Source organism: Chrysemys picta, chromosome 14 (assembly GCF_011386835.1).
Source record: "Chrysemys picta bellii isolate R12L10 chromosome 14, ASM1138683v2, whole genome shotgun sequence".
NCBI lineage: Eukaryota > Metazoa > Chordata > Testudines > Emydidae > Chrysemys > Chrysemys picta.
The window spans coordinates 28509559-28523332 of record NC_088804.1 but is presented as its reverse complement, the minus strand read 5'-3'; positions in this window follow the sequence as shown (position 1 = coordinate 28523332).

The window sequence follows — 13774 nt, the reverse complement described above, 5'->3', positions numbered from 1 at the left end:
GAGAGAGCCCTTCGCCAGAATATCCTATAGTTCAGTGACTGGAGCAGTTACCTCAGAGGGAGTAGATCACTGTCAAATCTCTTATTTTCTTCAGGTGGAGCAGGGCCTGGAACAAAGGATCTCCCATATCCCAGGTGAGTACCATAACCACTAGGTTAAAAGTTGTGAAGGAGGAAATTCTCCCCACCCCCAGTCACTTTGTGCAAGCAGACAGGGGCCCGATCCAGTAAGCAAGCTCTGAGCATGCCTACCAGCTCAAGCCCTACAGGTAAGTTAGATGGAAGAAGGCCTATCTTTCCGTAGTTCATGTATCACTCTGAGGCTTAGATGTGTGGCATGGGGCTGCAGCACATACATTCCAGAGGCAGAAACATAGGTGCCTAGGGAACTTTGACTGCAAGAAGGTAGGCACTGAGCGAGTTTGGGCACCTACAGGGTTAAGTGGCAGCTGAACAGGGGTTTTGTGAATCCCAGCCGGACCTGATTCTGGAATTTAGGTGCCTAAGGTGGCAGATACCTGCCAAAGTCCTCTTGTGAAACCAGCCCCTGGTGCATTCTCCTGTAGGAATTTATTCAGCTCTCTTAGAGTGACAGCTTGGAGAGTGTGAAATTAGAGAGCAGAATACAAAGAGAAAGTGATCTTCCTCATAGTGTTACATTAGAAGATGTTATATAGTTAAAGAATGTTGTGCCTGCCCTCTGCTCACACTCCCCAGTTGTTAATATAGTATGTTAATAGTACACATCACTCACAGGGTTTGGTTTGTTTACCAAATGTGCACTTTCAAAGGCCCTTTACTAGGGACAAGTAATTCCCAACTCTCCTAGTATAGCCTAATGCATTATGTATAAGGTTATAGAAAAATGTGTATTCATGAGAGCTGTTTGGCTTTCGTCAAAAAGAACTGTGAAAAATTATGATGGAACAATTTTCATTTCTGCCACATTGTTTTTATAGTACATTCATGACTGGGAATTGAGGGGTTTAGAGTTTTGTCTGCTACAGATGTTGCAGTGCAGAGAGGAAATACAGAGCTCCTTATTTGCTGACAATGACATGAGACCTAAAGGAAACACTTCTCCAGAAGTTAAACATGATGAGTGAATCCCTAGCCTCTCACTTTACTGCATCAGAAAAAAAACAGCAGCAGGAGTTTGGGGATATCTGTAAACAAATAAGCTTTATATCAACAAGCTCTTGGTTTCAGGACATCAGCACAATATAAGGATGAAACAAATGGTTCATAATGATGGTTTAAATTGAGAACGTAGGTAGACCAGCATAAAGCTTAGCTAACCTATCAAGTGGGTCTTCCAAAGAGAGTGTTTGCTTTTTTCATCCCTCTTGTCATTAATTGTTTTCAATATACAGACAAAAAAACAAGTTTCCTTTGCAACTGCAGAGAGTCCCACAAACTATATGCCACAGTTTCCTTGATCTGATCATGCTTTCTGAGGCTTTAGCTGCCACCCATGATGAACCTACTACCACCAAGGGGAGCCAGTATTTTTATAGCCAGAGTCATTTCCTTATTTGAAAGCGTAGAGGGGGGAAAAAAAACCCTTAGCTCTAGAACGTATTTAAATTCCCAGTTGCCACTAATGAGACAGGTTTTTTTTTTTTTTTAGGCGATTCAAATATATTAAATTTTGGGGAGTGATTAGATGGCTCTGAAAGATGGTAACAGCATAGCAAACCTGTTATCTCTGGTCATTGGTTGAGCTGTACGAACACTGTAGGGATTGTGAACTGAACCTTTTAAGGTTTATCTGCAGAGATCCTAGCAAACCACTCCATCCATATTTACTTAGAAGCTGAAGTCCTGTAAACTCAAACCTCCAAAGAAAATAATCACACCCCTACATGCCGAACAAATGGCACAACCCTAGTACCATGTGCTTAATTTAATTATTTTTATTTATTTCCATTTCAGCATATAAAAGAACAGCTGTCCCCGACTCTAGTGCCCTTGGCAAATAATTAAAAGGTAAAATCCAACAAAGGCCAAACCAATAACCTTTGTTCACACAAAATAATCCAGTCTATTTAACTGAAATTTCCCCTCTGCAGAATGTTGATAAATAAAAATCCACACTCCCATAACAGCCCTCTAAACTCAGCCTTTCTCAAACACCTGTGCAAATCAAATCACAACTTTCTGTGCAGTGTGCCCTTAAGGTAAACAAATCAGAGCCATCTCTGTCCTAGGGGAAGAGGGAAGAGAGAGTTCTGTGTGAGGGCCCCTCAACATTAGAGCACTCTGCCGTCAGCATTGTTTCCCAAAATACCAAGAGACCAGATTGAACTTAGTTGTAGCATTATGGGAAAAGGATGATCTCATAGATCAGCTGGTTTTAAGCCATTTACAATTTTATATAAGAGATCAGAACAAGCACTTTAAACGCCTTTTCAAACTTAAATTGCCAATGCAGAGTCTGGAGCACTGGTGTCATGTAATAATGATGAGATAGACCATGTGAAAAAGCAGGTTTCATCAGCCTACATTTTTCAATTTGATTTCAGGTAGAGTGAATTGTGACAGTCAAATCTTAAAATACAAAAGCATGAATGAGGATTGTGAGGTCCACATCAGAGAGAAATGGTCATGTGCTAGATCTAAAGGGAGAAAAAGCCATTTGGCAAATGGTACTGTTATAGACTCCCAACTCTGCTGCTGATGATGCTAGACTAAAGCTCTGTTTACAAATGGTGGACATTCACCCTCAGTCAGAAGGAATTACACCACCTTTGTCAAATAATTTCATAGCCTGCTGGAAGGAACAAGCACTATTTCAGTCTTCTCTAGAGTGAGCCAGCTGACTTTCATCCATGATCCAATCTCCATCAGAAAGACTTAACCACACCCTCAAGGATGGACGAAAGAAGGGAAGAGCTAGAACTCAGTATTGGCGGCATTCTGACAACACTTAAACCCGTCTCCTCAATAAACCCCCCAACATAGACACACTGCAACTAGAGTGGAGGAGCCTTGCAGAACAGCACACATGAGAGCCCATGGGATAGAAAAGCACTTACCCCAAACTACCTTCTGGGATCTCACAGAAAAAAATAATAATTAAGGGTAGGGGGGAATTAGGGGATTTTCAAAAGAATCCCATGGGCTTTTGAATACAATGCTTTTGAAAATCCTACCCCATGCCATTAAAAAGCAATCCCATCTAGCCCAAAGGGTATTCAGGAGAGCAACCACCACTTCATGGTTGATGGTATTGAAGGAAGGTTTCTGAAGATGGAGGAGGACAGATGAGAACACCTGCACCAGGATCAGGAACCTCAACGACCTCAAAAGGCAAGGAGAGGTTGGTAGGGTTTGTTGTAGGAGAAAGCCAAATGTATTCAGAGAAGTTGGCACACTAACTGGGAAAACAGGCTAGTGGAAGCCTAAGTGTGAACTTCATCAAATGGTTGGGAGTTTTTCAAAACCAACAGTCAAGGTTCACATCCTCATCTAACTTTGTTCCCAGGATGAATTTAAGAGAATTCAAAGTTTGTTAGAAACATTTGGCACAGTTCTAGTTACTGGTTCATACTTTGCCCTTATCTACCCATAAGGATTTCCAGCTGGTGACTATTCAATGTTAAATGAGTATGTGTTTTCAGAACCAAGTCCTTGTGAGGGTTGTCCATATCACAAAAAGCAGTATCATCACTGGAACTAACTGGAAACCTTGTTAGCCATGTCAGAAGTAAGGGCCAGTATGAGTGGGCATGAAGACAGAACAGCTCACTCCTAAAAGTGGTCCAAATCAGGGGTCAGCAACGTTCGTCAGGAAGCTGTGGCCGGCACATCCCTCGGCCCGCGCCGCTTCCCGCCGCCCCCATTGGACCGGGACGGCGAACCGCGGCCAGTGGGGGCCGCGATTGGCCGAACCTGCTGCGTCAGCAGGTAAATAAACTGTCCCGGCCCGCTAGGGTGCTTACCCTGGCGAGCCGCGTGCCAAACGTTGCCGACCTCTGGTCCAAATAGACAAAGGGTTCCAGCATATTGACAGGGTTTTGTGATGGAGTTTCTCTACTACAGCCAATGTTTTACATTTACTTCTGCGAGTAAAATGAGAAATTAATTTTCCATGGATATCACTCTGACCCCTTCCCTGACCAGTACACTCATACATTTTAAGGGTAAGATATCTCCACCCATCTCCCCATGGACCCACCAATTAAATAATGCCTCATCTACACAGAAAAGACTTTTCATGTAATTTAAGGTGTGAATTTATATTGGTATAACTATCCTGTGTGAACACACTTACTCTGGTATAAAAGTGACTTTTTTGTTTTAACTTATGTCATTTGGCAAGGGACTTAAGCAATACAAAAGAAAACCATTTTTATACTTAAGTGTCCACATGAAGGTCAGATGGTGTTATACTGGTATAGTTACACCTGTATAACTGGGGGGAAAAAAACTTTCCAGTGTAGACAAGGCCTAAAACAATTGTACAATCATGGTTACTGAAAATCTTGCAAATAGATCAGTGCAAGATCAAGATAATAAAACATTAGGATAGTATCAAAATGCATGGATCTCATCAGGTGAAACAGCCACAAGAAAATAAAGCTGAGACTCATTCCCTATTTCTAGGTACGAAACTAAGTTACAAACATCTGTCTGGAATCACAGTGCAGTACATATTGAGATACTGTCTAAAATTTGAGTCTCAAAGAATGACGAAAGTTAAGTGGTTAATGAAGGAGGACTTCCCCCCCCCCCCCATTTCTTCTGGCTGAGGGGGGCTTTGTTATCTCTAACTTTTTAAATGTAAAATAGAGACAGAAATGCTAGAACTTCCACATATATTACTGTGCAACTTTTCCCCCCATCTGCTGCTTCAGGCCCTGAGATATTTGTAAAGCAAGAAACAAAACTGGAAATATAGGTTTCAAGAGAGCAGTGACAAAGCATAGAAACTATAACTAGCATGATTCAGAAGGTATAAAATATTCATTAATTATATTGAAAGCCAAATAATCAAAGACACCTTAATTAAAAGCACTTCAGTTTGCTGTAAATATGCACATCATTACAATTATTAACCTTCCCAATGGATAGGCTAAAAAACTAAGGTATTATATCATGTTAAGTGACTAGATTCATTTTTCTTCACAAGGCCAAGTTATGCAGCTCACAAAAAACTATATATATATATATGGAAGCTTTCTGTCCTGAATCATCGGGCGTTTCTTTATTCTGCTAAAAGGTGAATTTTAGAAGATCTTGCCATATGCTTTGTTGAAAAACTTCACAAGCTTTTTAAACCTGTTTTTTTTTTTAAAACCAAGGTGACACAGAAAGATGATGTAGTCATTCGTCTATTACTATTTCCCATGTTTTAGATTGCCATTTTAGAATCACATGGATAATTAATATATAATTATCCCTCAATGTTTTGGCTCAGGTGCTTAAAATGAGCCTTTTCTCCATGACCATTTCATTTTATACCCTGCAACATGAGTTGCATTACTTCCTGCCAAATGGAAATGTTTGAATTTCCTCTTGAATCTCTCTTACTAATTAAAAAAAATATATATATCCTTCAATAGTCTTTATTGCCTTCTTTGATAACTTTTATCTCTGTGGTAATGTCTCATTTAACCCAGATGTTCCTTTTGGTGGAGGGTGTTTGTTTTCTTTTTGTTTATTTAAGGCATACAGGGAAGAGCATGTGTTTGTGCATCCCCCTCCCCCCCCCCACACACACACTATTCTCTTAAACAATTTTCTGTGTCACGGGTACCATGCCCAAGTAATAAGAGTAACAATTACCACTTACATGCTGTTCAAAGTACTGTACAAACATTAATTAATTCACCCTCACAACACCCCATAAAATTAGTTTAGCTCATTCCCATTGTAATGGCTTTTTATATGTCCTTACAAAGTACATATAGATGAATAGCCTGATTTCGAATGGAAGCTGTGTGCATTCACCACCTCTGGGAAAAAAAAAATCAGGCTTAAATAACTTACCCAGTCAGAGCCAGGATTAAATCTCAAATCAAGCTCCCATAGTCATACTCAACACATTAGAACATCCTGGAATATTTTTAACTTCACTGTTGTTTCCACTCAATGGAACAAATTCTACTCCTGACTGACCCAGATCTAGAAAACAGGCTCTGAGAGCAGAATTTGGTCCTGTGCACACCTACGTGCATAAACACCTCCTGTATTAACAAACCCGCTACTTTTGTTCACTGCAACTTTGTCATGCAATTGCGCAAATACATCTCAGGATGCATAGATTAACTGACAGAGTGGATGAAGAGTATTTGCAATTGTAGATGCTATATCTGAAGCTATAAACATCAAGTGTGGTATTTTCAACAGTAGTTAGAGCTGGCCTATCGCTGCTTCCATTGGAATCAGCACCAGACCTCCTTGCAACGTCTTGGAGAGCAAAGTTAGGCCAGAGTGTAATTTCTTCACTATGGGAAAAACCCTGATTCCACTGACTTCTATGCTAAAAGCTCCATTGACTTCAGTGGAACCATGACTTTGCCCTAAGGGTTTTGGAGCATAAGGTCCTTTGCAGATTCTCTACAGGAGTGTGAAATTCACCTGAACAGATTTTGCATTGACTTTCCATTGATAATGTCAAAGGGCCAGAGCCTCAGGAGTTGCAAACTGGTGTAGTTCCACTGTCTACAATGGAAAGGCATTGATTTACACTAGCTGACAATCTGGCCACTAATCTTTATATTTTAATATTTAATTTAGAAAAGAAGTCTATCTGAAATTCTGATTCTACTTCTACCCATATAATTGCTGTATTTATTTCTAAATAGCGTACAGTGATTTTATAAGGTTTCAGATTCTGCAGCTTGCCACAAACATTAGTGTGCAATAATCCATTTAATTACTGGAGTAACATTTGTGTTAACTGATGCAGAATTGTTAAGGCAATGGCCAGTTTTGTTCTAGAACAGAAAGTAAGTACATTAGGGAATGGGAAGCAACATAAAAGCAACATAAAGCCATTACCATGCTTTCTATCATCACTCTCAGCTGTCCCTGATAGTCTGTGACATCTGCGACATCTGTGGTGTAGCTTGGAAAAATTCCCTATGTCCCTCTTCAACTTGATGCTTTTTCTCAGTGAATATTCGTGAGTAGGGAAATAAAGCAGTATTAATTTAAGCAGGGTGATTTATGTTTGTTTAGTTTTTGTCCCAACCAATTTGATAGCTTTGTGAATCTTTTATGATGGGAGCTGTGTGTTGTTGTGACCTTTTTACCTGACTTGTTTTACATATTGTCACTTTCTCATTCCCAAATTCAAATGTGTTTGTTTTAGGAGGCGACTAGCATCCTCCATTCCAGATGTTTCCGTATGCATCCTGTCAATGAAATCGCCATGCTCCAGGGTGCAAAGCAGATGAGCCACCTCCTGCAGCTTCCTTACCTACTTCCTGAGGGACTCCACCAACAGACACCTCTCACACCCGGTGGTTCCTCCTGCTTGGCTTTTGTCAGTGGGGACATGCAGTACTCATGCCCACTAAGTCAAGGCCAGTGCCTGGGTGGAAGCCTCCATGTCAGGATTCTGTCTGGCGAGGCCCCCAGGGGTGCAGGCATCGTATCCCTGAAAGCTGTTACCATTCGGAATTTTGTATTCCCCATGGAAAAATCTGCTCAGCTATTAAATAGTGAAATTGAATAGTTAATGGACGATGGCTCCACTCCTGCATTGATGTCTGGGAGCCAGTGGTGTGCAAGGAATGCAGGATCAAATCCCAAGAGGAAAAAAGATTGCACTCCTTCTGTGAGCCACCGAAAAAACTCATCTACAGTTGCCAGTTTTGCAGCGTATAAAAGTTGTTTTGTTTATTTCAGTTCATCACTCACATGGATGCAGGGCTTATAAGACACATAGTCCTAAAAACTTCAAAATGTAATTGAAATAGAAGACAGAGAGCACACTTACAATATTTAAACCATTTGAACTAATGTAGATATTGAAGTCTTTAAAGAACAGTAAAGAGCTTACAAAATATACAAAACAGCCTGTCTCACTGCTTTAGGATGGCTGTTTCCTTATTTCCTTCTTTCTTTGTATTTGACAACTGTTGGTGTAAGAATCATCTTCTCTGCATCCTGCTGGCTAGAACCATCTGCTTCTTCCTTGCCATTTTATTCTCTTCTAATTCTTTTCAAATTCCTTTGGAAAACATTATCATTTATTGTAACACATAGAGGCCCCAATTTAAATTAGTCCCCCCCCCCTTATACTCGACAAACACATAGGTCTTGCCTACACTGTCAGCAGCATATGGGGTACGCGTACCTACACGCTGGAGTGAAAAGCAGGCTCTATCCACACTGCAGTGTGTAGCTACATGCAGCAGTGAAAGGCTCTGCCAATAGGGAGGCACTGGGGAAAGTTCTGGCATCTTCCCCTCCCACCCTGAGACTTTGCCCTATGGCCAGACTTTAACAAAGTCTGAGAACTGGTGGATAAGCTCCTATGGGAAGAAAATCTAAGGGAAAAAAAGGAGTTTAGGAGAGCAGGCAGTTTCTCAAGGACACAATATTAAAGACACAACTGAGAACTATCCCTTCCCAATGTGAAGGAAAGACATGAAGAACAGTAAGAGGCTAGTATGGCTCCATCAGGAACTCTTTAATGACCTGAAAATTAAAAAGAAATCCTACAAAATTGGAAACATGGACAAATTGCTAAGGAGGAGTACAAAAGCATAGCACAAGCATGTAGGGACAAAACCAGAAAGGCTAAGACAAAATGAGTTACACCTAACTAGCAACATAAAGGCGAATAATAAGAGGTTCTTTAAATACATTAGGAGCAAGAGAAAGACAAAAGAAAGGATAGGTCCACTACTTAGTGGGGCTGGAGAGTTAATAACTGTTAATGTCGAGAAGGCTGAAGTGTTTAATGTCTATTTTGCTTCATTCTTCACTAAAAAAGGTTAATGGTGACCAGATACTGAACACAATTAAAATTAACAGGGGGGGGGGGAGAAATAGGCCAAAATAGGGGAAGAACAGATTAAAAATATTTAGATAAATTAGATTTGTTGTATTCAGCAAGGTCTGATAAAATTCATCCCAAGGTACTTAAGGAACAAACTAAAGCAATTGCAGAATTGTTAGCAATTATCTTTGAGAACTCATAGAGGATGAGTGAGGGCCCAGATGTCTGGAGAAGGGTAAACATAGTACCTATCTTTAAAAGGGGGGGAACAAAGAGGACCCCGGGAATTATAGACCAGTCAGTACCTGGAAAGATACTGCAAATTATTAAACAATCAATCTGTAAGCACCTAGAGGATAATAGGATTATAAGGAATAGCCAGCATTAAGTTGTCAAGAACAAATCATGCAAAACCAACCTAATTTCCTTCTTTGACAGGGTCGCTGGCCTAGTGAATGAGGGGATGCAGTACACATGATATATTTTGACATACCCAATATGACATACTCAGAAGCAAGCTAGGGAAATGTGGTCTAGGTAAATTTACTATAAAGTGGGTGCAAAACTGGTTGAAAGTCTGTATTCAAAAAGTAGCTATCAATGGTTTGCTGCCAAACTGGGAAGGCATATCTAGTGGGTCAGTCCAGGTTCCAGTACAATTCAATATTGTCATAATGATAATGAAGTGGAGAATATGCTTATAAAATTTTCAGATGACACCAAGAGAGGTTTCATGCATTTTAGAGGACAGGATTAGCACCAAAAAGGATCTTGACAAATTGGAGAACTGGTCTGTATTCAACAAGATGAAATTCAGTAAATATAAGCACAAAGTACTACACTTGGAAAGGAAAGATCAAATTCACAACTACAAAATGAAGAATAACTAGCTAAGTAGCCAGTATCAGGACGGTAGTCGTGTTAGTCTGTATCCACAAAAACAACAAGAAGTCCGGTGGCATGTTAAAGACTAACATTTATTTGGGCATAAGCTTTCGTGGGTAAAAAACTCACTTCTTCAGATGCATGGAGTGAAAATTACAGATGCAGGCATTATTAAACTGCCACATGAAGAGAAGGGAGTTACCTCACAAGTGGAGAACCAGCGTTGGCAGGGCCAATTCAATCTGGGTGGATGTAGTCCACTCCCAACAATTGATGAGGAAGTGTCAATTCCAGGAGAGGCAAAGTTACTTTTGTAGTAAGCCAGCCACTCCCAGTCCCTATTCAAGCCCAAATTAATGGTGTTAAATTTGCAAATGAATTTTAGTTCTGCAGTTTCTCTTTGAAGGCTGTTTCTGAAGTTTTTTTGTTAAATTATAGGTACTTTTAAATCTGTTATAGAATGTCCAGGAAAATTGAAGTGTTCTCCTACTGGCTTTTATATGTTACCATTCCTGCTGTCCAATTTGTGTCCATTTATTCTTTTACATAGAGACTGTCCGGTTTGGTCAAAGTACATGACAGAGTGGCATTGCTGGCACATGATGGCATATATAACATTAGATGTGCAGATGAATGAGTCCCTGATGGTATGGGCTGATGTGGTTGAGTCCCCTGATGGTGTTGCTAGAGTAGATATGGGGACTGAGTAGACAACGAGGTTTGTTACAGGGATTGGTTCCTGGGTTAGTGTTTCTGTGGTGTATAGTTGCTGGTGAGTATTTGCTTCAGGTTGGGGCCCTGTTTGTAAGAGAGGACTGGCCTGCCTCCCAAGGTCTGTGAGAATGAGGGACTGTTTTCCAGGATAGGTTGTAGATCATTGATGATGTGCTGGTGAGGTTTACTCTCTCAGTAAATACTCACCAACAACTACATACCACACCATATGTGGCGTCATATGTAAGAAATGGGAGGTAATTGTCCTTCTCTACTCAGCACTGGTGAGGCCTCAGCCGGAGCAGTGTGTCCAGTTCTGGGCACCCCACTTTAGGAAAGATGTGGACAAATTTTAGAGAGTCCAGAGGAGAGCAACAAAAATGATAATGGCTTAGATAACCTGATCTATGAGGAAAGGTTAAAAAACACTCTACATATGTTGTCATGAGAAAAAGAAGAGTGAAGGGAGACTTGAAAAGAGTCTTCAAATATGTTAGGGACTGATATTAAGAGGACTATGATCAATTGTTCTCCATGTCCACGGAAGATAGGACAAGAAGTAATGGGATTAATCTGCAGCAAGGGAGATTTAGGTTAGATATTAGGAAAAACTTTCTAACTATAAAGGTAGATAAGCTCTGGAATAGGCTTCCATTGGAGGTTTTGGAATCCCCATCCTTGTAGAATAGGTTGGACAAACAGCTATCTGGGATGCTCTAGGTTTATTTGAGCCTGCCTCAGCATAGGGGCTGGACTAGATTACTCCTCAAGGTCTATTCCAGCCATACATTTCTATGATCCTATGACTGACCTCGAGTCCCTGTAGGCACACATTTGCACACTGATTTTGTGCAGTCACATATTCCCAGTTTTAAATGTGATTACTATATATTCATTTATCTAGCCCTGACACACACAAATTAGGAACACGTGACTACGAAGTCACGCTTTCTCACACAAATGCAAACCTAACTACCGCACACACACAAATCAGATCCTATTTCCCTCCCCTTATCTAAATGCTTTATTTATTTTCAGAATTTTCCCTCAAATTGGACACACTTAAGGTTTCTAATGTAGATTGAATATTACTGTGGAATGTGTAGACGCCAATGAAAATTCATCTTAGGTGTTAATTAGCACAATATTTATCTCATCTAATATGCAAACTAAGACATCACCGTCTCATTAATGTCAACTGTGTTACCTTTAAGCTAAATTAAATCTCCAGCCAATGGGGGGGGGGAGGGGGGAATCTGTATTTTTCTTTGAAGCTAATGAGTGTGTGATTACTCCCTTCCTTTGCTATTAAGTGTCAAGTTAAGGAAAACTTATCCTAGATATATAAAATATGGCAAACTTATGTAATACAAGAGTAAGGATTTGCTTGGTGCAGTGCCATATTTAGTGTTATTAAAAAAGAAGACTAAAAATGGGTAACTATCAAAATCTAAATGCGCAATAAAGGGGAAAGTGAATTCTCCAGGCAGACATTTAGAAGAAATAGAGATGACATAGACCTTCCTAACAATCTAGAGAGGAGGAAAAGGATTTTTTGGAGGGCAGTATATCTTATAAACTATGAAGTGTTTCATTTATTGCAAACTCATGTCATTGGTGTGTAGAGTCCATGTTAGTATCAACTTGATTTAGAAGTATTCAATTTTCAGAATTTTCAGTTTAGGTTCAAAAGAACCAAGAATTGTACTACTAATGGATATCCTTTTTTTTTTTTTTTTTTTTTTGCACTGAAGAGTAATGCGACTCCTCAGTTACTCTGCTAAAGAGGACAACACAACATAATGTTATTAAACCAGTGTTAAATCCATCATTGTCCATAATGATCATTTCTGATTAGTGATGTGAATTTTAATGTTTGCATACACTACCTGTAGTCAAGACAGGCAATGAGCTGTGTTGCTTTCAGCAGCCTTCTGGGGATAGAAAGGTAGAAAATGCTGTACTTAAGGACCATTCGTTATTTCCATATGTTGCTAAGCATGTCAAGTGTCACCAGCACAGTGAATTGAGACTCCCAAGATGTGCAGGAAAAAGGGAGGTTGCAGTAAAGAAAGAAAAAATGTTATTCACTAATGTACAGGAAAACAAGGAAGAAGATCTGACCCATCTTATATCTTTGAACCACAGTACTAGTCTCCCTCTGTCAGAGATGAATCTTATCAGATCCTGCAGCAGATGGGCCTACACCCAGTATTAAGATCGATAAGATTTAAGTGTGGATTACACAGATACATTGTCCCTTATAGCTTCTGCAGCTGTGCAGCGTGGAGAAAAGCAAGACTGCAATGGGGATGTGGTCCATGGGGGGGGGAGAGAGGCAACTCTGCCCCCTGCTCTCCCTCCACCTCCCAACTGCCTTCATTGCCTTCCACAGGAAATCCATGCAGCAGCCAGGCATTATGGAAAGAGGATGGGACCAGAGACTGGGAGTAGAAGGTGACATGCTAAGTGGATCCCTTGAAGTTTAAATTATTCAACACAAAAACAACTGTGGCTGGCGTTAACTAGTTTTACATACTCTGCTGTTCCCTTCAGCAGAGGCTCAGGGTGAAAAGCCAGCAGCTCAGTGGCTCAGTGGCCGGGGGCAGCTTTATGCCTTTGGGGTAGAGGGTGCAGAAGGAAGTTCAGGAACAGGCCAGAATTAGAGCGTGGGAAACAAGAATTCCTACTGACATCACAAAGGGCTGTGGGGAAAGGGGGAAAATCATCTTACCAGCTGCCTCTCAGTTTCTTGGTGAATTGTGTTACTAACTCCCCATCATGAGCATTTTTCCACTTGAGAAGAAAACAAGGGTCAGTTCAGTTTCTGGGCACATTAACCCTTGAATGAATGCTGTTAAGGATTCTAATTAGGGCTGAGGGGGCTATAGGGTGTTTCCAATAAGAAATGGACTCACCCCAACTCATTCCATATAGGCAGTGCAATGATAATGTATTCTGTGTCCTAGATTAGATTTGAACAGGTGACAGACGTGTCTCCCATTACTAATCCCCAAATTACGCTTTAAGCACAAGCCCCCCAGAAACCCGCTGAAGATGCCCAGACACATGTATCAAAACACCCACAGGTATGCATGACAATGAGCACAAGCCTTGAAAAGTGTTGCAAAATATTGTCAGGAACCTGAACAGCACCACAGATACAAGAAGTACTAAGAAAATGCACTGTACAACTTTAAAGCTGGCGTGGAGCACT